General features: G+C 40.8%; 2 long non-coding RNA genes across 3 annotated transcripts; both read left to right on the top strand.

Moving 5' to 3' along the window:
- The first annotated feature begins 342 nt into the window (after positions 1-342).
- On the top strand, positions 343-1,524 carry LOC122135501. 2 transcript variants are annotated; one of them, XR_006153545.1, is made up of 4 exons: positions 343-488; positions 580-696; positions 805-876; positions 1,116-1,524. It is a non-coding gene; the product is annotated as an uncharacterized LOC122135501 (long non-coding RNA). The 2 variants fall into 2 exon arrangements; XR_006153546.1 differs by lacking the exon at positions 343-488 and having other exon boundaries at positions 564-696.
- Positions 1,525-4,968: 3,444 nt separating this feature from the next.
- Positions 4,969-6,855, top strand: LOC109085745. Its single transcript, XR_006153544.1, has 6 exons — positions 4,969-5,068; positions 5,161-5,229; positions 5,341-5,415; positions 5,513-5,673; positions 5,746-5,883; positions 5,960-6,855. It is a non-coding gene; the product is annotated as an uncharacterized LOC109085745 (long non-coding RNA).
- Positions 6,856-7,321: the final 466 nt, after the last annotated feature.

The raw sequence follows: 7,321 nt of genomic DNA, 5'->3' as shown, positions 1-7,321 counted from the left end.
CTGCATGATACTGAAAGAACTGATTCACCTTTGGATGTGGTTTCAGCTAGGCCAGTTCCTGTTCCCCGAAATCCTAGAGAAAAAAAGTGCTGCACCCCATCCTATGCCACGCAGGACCCAGCGATCAACTGCTGGAGTTCATGGTAACCCAAACAGACTGCCTAAATCTGCTTGTAATGCTGTGTCCTTCAGTCCTGATGTCCTTTCCCAAGTGTTAGCGGGTATGGTCTTGTACACATCCGGCAAAACTACAAACAGTAATGGATGATTAAAGGGTGTTTGCAGTCATTGAGGACGTTGACTGTTAGCAGGGGAGAGTGTAATCGGGGCAGGAATAGCCCAATATTTAATTCCCCTGGTGATTTCCCTCTTTAAGTTTACGTTATGATGCAGTTATGCGTGCTGTCTCCTTTAAGAGTTTGTGCATGCGCACGATAGAGAGAGTGCGCGTCAGAGGGGAACAGAGAGCGCGCTGATTGAAGCAGCAGGTAAAAGTGAGGAGAAAATAGTTGATAAGAAATTGTTAAATGGATATAATACAGGCTGATTATCAACTCGTGGACCCTGTGGTGGTTTCAGTTGTGTGACTGCACCGAGTGGATGACCTAAGTCAGTGTTTATATTAGTGTCTGTTGCTGCATATGAGAGATCTCCGGTGGGGGAGGGGATTCAGGCCTACTTCGACGGAGATTGAGCGTAAGTTAATTTAAAATACATTTTGAAGACTGTTATAATGTAGAATAATACAGTGTAATACATGTATAGAAGGAATATGCAGTAATTGTTGTATATTATACTATTAAGAGGGGAGAACAAGCTTGTGAGATCGCACGTGCCAGTTTCCACGTGATTGATAATCCGGAGTCTCATATAACAGTGAGTTTCATTTTCATTTTATTCTCCCAAAGTGTGTTTACATATGTGGCATGAAAAGTATTGTACCCTGTATAAAGTGTATACTGTTATCTATAGTCTGTTTACTGATTAATATGGTTTAAAAGAGGTTAAAAGGTGAACTGTGTGTAATGTGGGTGGTGTATTTATGTGGCAAGATGTGCAGATTTTTCATGTTTGCTCATGCTGTGTTGTTTTTTTGTTTTTGTCTGTTTTACCAGGCACATATAAGCCACTGCCGTTGTTTTGCACACCTTTATTGGTTCTTTATCATTGGTTGCACTATTTCAAGTCAAATTGGGGCTTGTGATCTGGTGTTTTGATTAGAGGTTATTATTGTAAAGGACTTATTTTTATTCTTTACATTTCTTTTTATACCTTATTTCACTTTCTGTGCCCATTGAAGTGAATTGGGTAACGTCATTTATTTTGTTTTATTATTGTTTTATTTGACTTTTCTTGTTTAACTGGATTGAAGTCCTGAGAAAATACAATTTTTCCCCCTGAACCAAACATTAATGCTGGGTCTCCATTTGAGGCTCAGTCAAGAATAAAAGAATCCTTTTCAGTAGATGTCTTGGCATTGTCTTTTCCTTAGTATATTAGAAGGACGTCAAGCCGGCCACACATGCTTCTATTTTTTTCCCCCAATGTGGATTCTCCAATTACCTAGGAAGAAGCAAATCGGCCGTCCACATCGAACACAACACCATCTCAGAGGGGCCGTGGTCGCAGCTGTAGCTGTAAAATAAGTACATGGGAGAAGTGGACACCTCCAACACTACTTCCGGCGTGCTGCTACAATGGCCTCGCTGACGAGCGCTCTGTGCAAACTTTGTTGTTTTTCATGTTATTTTGTGTTATTCATGTTACTTCTTATACATACTTTTGCTGAGACAGTATAGACTCTCATACAGTATGATTGACAAAAACTACTGGACATCCAATCTAATTTAAACTTCGGTTCGGAAACAACGGCACCTCGGAACTCCAGCTTCAGCATCTACGCGCTCCCACTGTTGCCGGCCTGCATCCTAAGACACTGTCGGCAAGCGTGCTGGAATTCTATGCAGATTGCGGAAAATAAGTTTTAATCCTCCACTCCCTACCATCTTGTTAGCCAACATACAGTCTCTGGATAACAAACTTGACGAACTTAATGCGAGAATCACATACCAGCGGGACATTCGTAACTGCTGCGTTCTGGCTTTCTGTGAGACGTGGTTACACTCAGAAGTACCCGATTCGGCTATTAGATCTCCTGGATTCTCCGTTTTTCGTCATGACAGATCGCTAAACTCCAGTAAGAGCAGAGGTGGAGGCGTGTGCTTTATGATTAACACTCGCTGGGGCACTGATGTTACAGTTTTATCTACACACTGCTGCCCTGAGATCGAACTGCTCTCCATTAAAGTGCGCCCCTTCTACCTCCCACAGGAGTTTAATTCAACCGTTATCACAGTTGTTTAAATCCCGCCTCACGTGGACAAAACTAAAGCATTGGACGAACTGTACAGCACCATAAATGGATTAGAAATTGCTCAATTTGACTCTGCTTTCATCGTTGTTGGGGATTTTAACAGGGTGAATGAGGAAAGTTCTTCCCAAATTCTACCAGCACATAAATTTCCCCACACGAGGTGATCAGACATTAGATCACTGCTATTCAACACTAAAGGACAGTTACAAACCCCTCCCCAGTCCAGCATTCGGCAAAGGTGACCACATTAGCCTACTGCTGTTACCAGCCTACAGACAATGCCTCAAAAAGGAAAAAACTGTTTCTAAAACAGTTCACAAATGGAGTGAACATGCCATCTCCACATTGCAGGACTGCTTTGAATCCACAGACTGGCAGATGTTTCAAGATGCAGCAGGAGACAACATACAGGAATACACAGATTCTGTGATATGCTACATTAACAAATGCACAGAGGATGTTGTTCCAACCATTAATGTTAAATCATTTCCAAACCAGAAACCATGGGTCAACGGTGAGGTGCGTGCCAAATTAAGACCATGAACTGCTGCCTTCAACTCTGGGGATCGAACTGCTTACAAGAAGTCCAGGTATGACCTTCGGAGAACCATCAAATCAGCCAAAAGAGACTTTAGGGACAGAGTGGAGTCAGAATACCATGGCTCTGAACCCCAATGCATGTGGATCAGTTTGTGCTATATCACTGACTACAAAGGAAGGAAAAGCAGTGGTGTGTCTTTGTCTGCCTCCTTACTGGATGAGCTCAATACATACTATGCTCACTTTGAGACAGGCAACACATTCCCTGCTGTGAAAATAACTGCTGACCTTGACACCTGCCCTTTGGTTCTAACCACACTCGAAGTGAGTAAGGCCTTCAAGAGAGTCAACGGCCGGAAAGCTCCAGGTCCAGATGGCATACACGGACATGTTGTGAGGGCCTGCACTGTCCAGTTAGCAGATGTCTTCACCAAGATCTTCAACCTCTCCTTGAGACTAACAGTGATCCCCACTTGCTTCAAGCAAACCACCATCATCCCTGTTCCCAAAAAACCACTGTCTCCTGCCTGAATGACTACCGCCCTGTAGCACTGACATCATTCATCATGAGTGCTTCGAATGGCTAGTCAAATCCCCACATCTGCTCCTCTCTTCCTGACACCCTGGACCCATTCCAATTTGCTTACTGCTTAAATAGATCCACTGATGACACCATTGCAATGGCCATACACTCTGCCCTGGAACACTTTGAAGGAAGAGACACCTATGTGCGGATGCTGTTCGTTGATTACAGCTCTGAATTTAACACCATAGTAGTATTATCATATCCTAAGTGTCACTTTGATTTATGACCCTGATTTATGGCCCTGATTTATGGCCTGTTATGGAGGAGTCCAGTCAGCGTTGATTGACAGGTTGTCATATGTCATATGTGTACATGGTCAGATTTATGAGTTGATTTATAGCTATATGGCCTGTCTGTCACAGTGGTTGCCATGTCACTGAGTGCTGTCACCCTTGATTGACATGACAGAGGTGTGTGTAAATCAAAAGATCAAACAGATCTCAGATTTGACTTGTGTTGCATTTATTACTGGATATATGATGGTTGTATCTGTAACCCGAGCTGTGGGGGTTTCTGTGGACTTCCTTCCTGAGCAGTTATTCACTTCCAGTCAGGAGGAGGTGTTTGGGTTCTTCCTGGAATAAAATGGCTGAGCAAAAGTGAGTGTATTGACGCCTTGACAGGATCAATGTTTGTTTGATCAATACAGTACATGTTAATACCTAGACACCTACAGGCCACATGCTCCTGTCTACATCCACCTCTGAAAAGGAGGAGGATGTCTGGAGTCTTTCCAGGTGAGAATTTTATTTTATTTCAGGAAATGCAACAGGAAAAAAGGAAGTACCGACTTAACGTCTTAGAAACATCAATGTTGTCTTTTATGTAGGACACTAGGTTTTACGACTTCTATGGCAAGTCAGAGAGAGAGAGAGAGAGAGAGAGAGAGAGTGAGAGAGAGAGAGAGAGAGACAATTATTTAAATCAGCAACTAACCAAGCCAATGAAGAGATAAATAATTTAATGTTATCTGAAATTAATAAAATCAAGCAGGCATTCATTAATGTTAATAAAATACTATCCATAATATGTGGTGTGTAAAAGGAGTTGAAATCTCACATGAACTTTAAAACACACACACACACACACACACACACACACACACACACAAATGCATATGTTGATATTTAAAATAGGTGATACTATTTTCTATATAAAAATAGTCTCCATTAATTTCTTAAAAAATACAGAGTGGTTTTATGTTAGGTTGTTGATATTTCACACAGGCGTTGTTTCTTTTGAGGCTGCAGCGGCTACACGTGACACCACCCTTTTTTTCGTGACTGTTTTTCGTGTGTACAAAAGCTAACGCCACAGAACCTGAAGCTTTCTTCAGCAGCTAAACAGTTTTTTGCTACCGCTTAAAGTAGGACAAAATTTTTAAAATGGAAAAATGTCTGGCTCTCCTAACGGTAAGTCTAGTTTTCATTAACAACCGTTTAAATCAAATTTGTTTATGTGTGATCACCATGAGTCCTCCCATTGCTTAACAGGCGATATGATGTTCTGTATGCAGAACACCGGTTATGAGACGATTGTGAACGAAATCATAGCACTGAACGTGGGCGGTATGATTCAACTATTGTTTATTAAAAACATACCATTATGTATAACAAACTCATGTTTATGTTCGTTCTTTTTTCATTATTCCCGCTGACAGCGCAACCTCCACAACCTAACGTTGCGGTCGAGGTGCCCGGGATTAGGCCTGACATCACCCCAGCACCCGGTAAGTTCTGTTAATAATTTATATTATGTCGTAAAAAATAAAAATAAATTGTACTTGTGCTAGACTTGGTGTTTATGATTGTTTTTTCTTTCTCATTATTCATACAAACAGCGAGCGCTCAGTCGATAAGTACAGCGAGGGAGCGAGCCGTGAGAGATACGCTAACTGAAAACAGGGGATCGCTCTGTGGGTTTTTTTTTTTATCAACATCTAGACCTATAAAATATTTCTCTTACAATGTCAGAATAAAAAAAGACTAAATAAAACTTTGTGTCCGTACTAGCTTGTTTAAGATGACTTGTTAACCGATACCAGACCATTACAACTGCTGATCGACATGAACAGCAAACAGTGCTAGACACGGGCCATCGTTAGGAAGAAGAGTGGATGTGACTGCTCAGATCCATGCACCGCCGCAAATATCTACTAATTCTGCACCTATTGGTATGTATTAATCATTTATATTATTATTTAGAATATATTTGTATCAGATCCTTGATGGTAGTTCTGATGCAGGTGTTAGAAGATCACGCCAGGAAGACCAGAACGTGACTGCTCTGCCGGTTCAGGCCAATGGACAAAAGACTGCAAACCCCTGTGAGATCAGTGTGATACCTAACACCCCTGAGCAAAAACGTCCAAGACAATCAACTCGTGAGTATAGAGGAATTAAATTAAATGATTATTATTAGTAGTATTATTATTAATTATTATTATCAATATTGTACAGAATCAGAAGACACGGAGTTCTGGAACGAACATTTTGCTCAAGCATGGGATGGATGTGATATGAACGCCCCATCTAATGTGGATCAAGAGAAGAATTTAAATCAACCCACAGACACTGTTGAAAACGTCGCAGATTCAGATGATGATGCAGACAAGCTTCCTTCAAACCAGGAGTAATACAAGAACCAACAGCAGAACGACACAAACAAAGACATTTTGAACACTATTGCCAAGAGCCCAGAAAGAATTATAAAGGACCAAGCACGTTTTAATCAGACTTTTGCCAAGAACCAACAACAGAACGACACAAACAAAGACATTTTGAACACTATTGCCAAGAGCCAAGAAAGAATTATAGGGGACCAAGCACGTTTTAATCAGACTATTGCCAAGAACCAACAGCAGAACGACGCAAACAAAGACATTTTGAACACTATTGCCAAGAACCAACAGCAGAACGACGCAAACAAAGACATTTTGAACACTATTGTCAAGAACCAAAAAAGAATTATAGAGGACCAGCAGAAACACTGGATCATCCTTAAACGAATTATTGCGTTACTAAAACGTCATGATGGCGGACATGCTCAGACGGCCTGTGATCAGGAAATGACTGTAACGCTGTTAACTGAACTGCTGGGGCTTTTTAAATAACTGTATTGGTGAGTCCTATTTTCTTTACCCAGTTTTTTTTTCCTAAGTGTGTATTGGTTTTTGTCACAAGTGTGCATAGATGTGGTTTTATGATTAGATTTTTTCCTTCTTCTAGGTTTAGTTGTGTGGGGTGTATTTTGTAAATATTTTTTTAAATAAATTAGAGTTAGAAATGGCTGCGAAACGTTGTCGGGAGTCATGTGATGGTGAACAAGATCCTCCGTTAAGGAGCAATAGGGATGATAATTTCCGAAATCAACAAAACACTACAGAAAAGCTACTCAGGCTCATACAGACTGTTGATGAGATGAAAAAACACAAGTCATCTAAATTGTTAAAATTAGTAAACGTGGTACGATCAAGGGCAGAGCCTCCTCCAGAACCGGCTTTTGATTTTGAACAGTTTGTAAATTCTCAACAGCTAGGTGAGGTGTCAGAACCAGTTTTTGATTTTGAACAGTTTGTAAATTCTCAACAGCTAGGTGCGGTGTCAGAACCAGTTTTTGATTTTGAACAGTTTGTAAATTCTCAACAGCCAGGTGAGGTGTCAGAACCAGTTTTTGATTTTGAACAGTTTGTAAATTCTCAACAGCCAGGTGAGGTGTCAGAACCAGTTTTTGATTTTGAACAGTTTGTAAATTCTCAACAGCTAGGTGAGGTGTTAGAACCAGTTTTTGATTTTGAACAGTTTGTAAATTCTCAACAGCCA

The sequence above is a fragment of the Cyprinus carpio genome, chromosome A24, assembly GCF_018340385.1.
Source record: "Cyprinus carpio isolate SPL01 chromosome A24, ASM1834038v1, whole genome shotgun sequence".
Lineage (NCBI taxonomy): Eukaryota > Metazoa > Chordata > Actinopteri > Cypriniformes > Cyprinidae > Cyprinus > Cyprinus carpio.
Note: the sequence above shows the minus strand (reverse complement) of the source record. Positions and strands in the feature narration are given on the sequence as shown.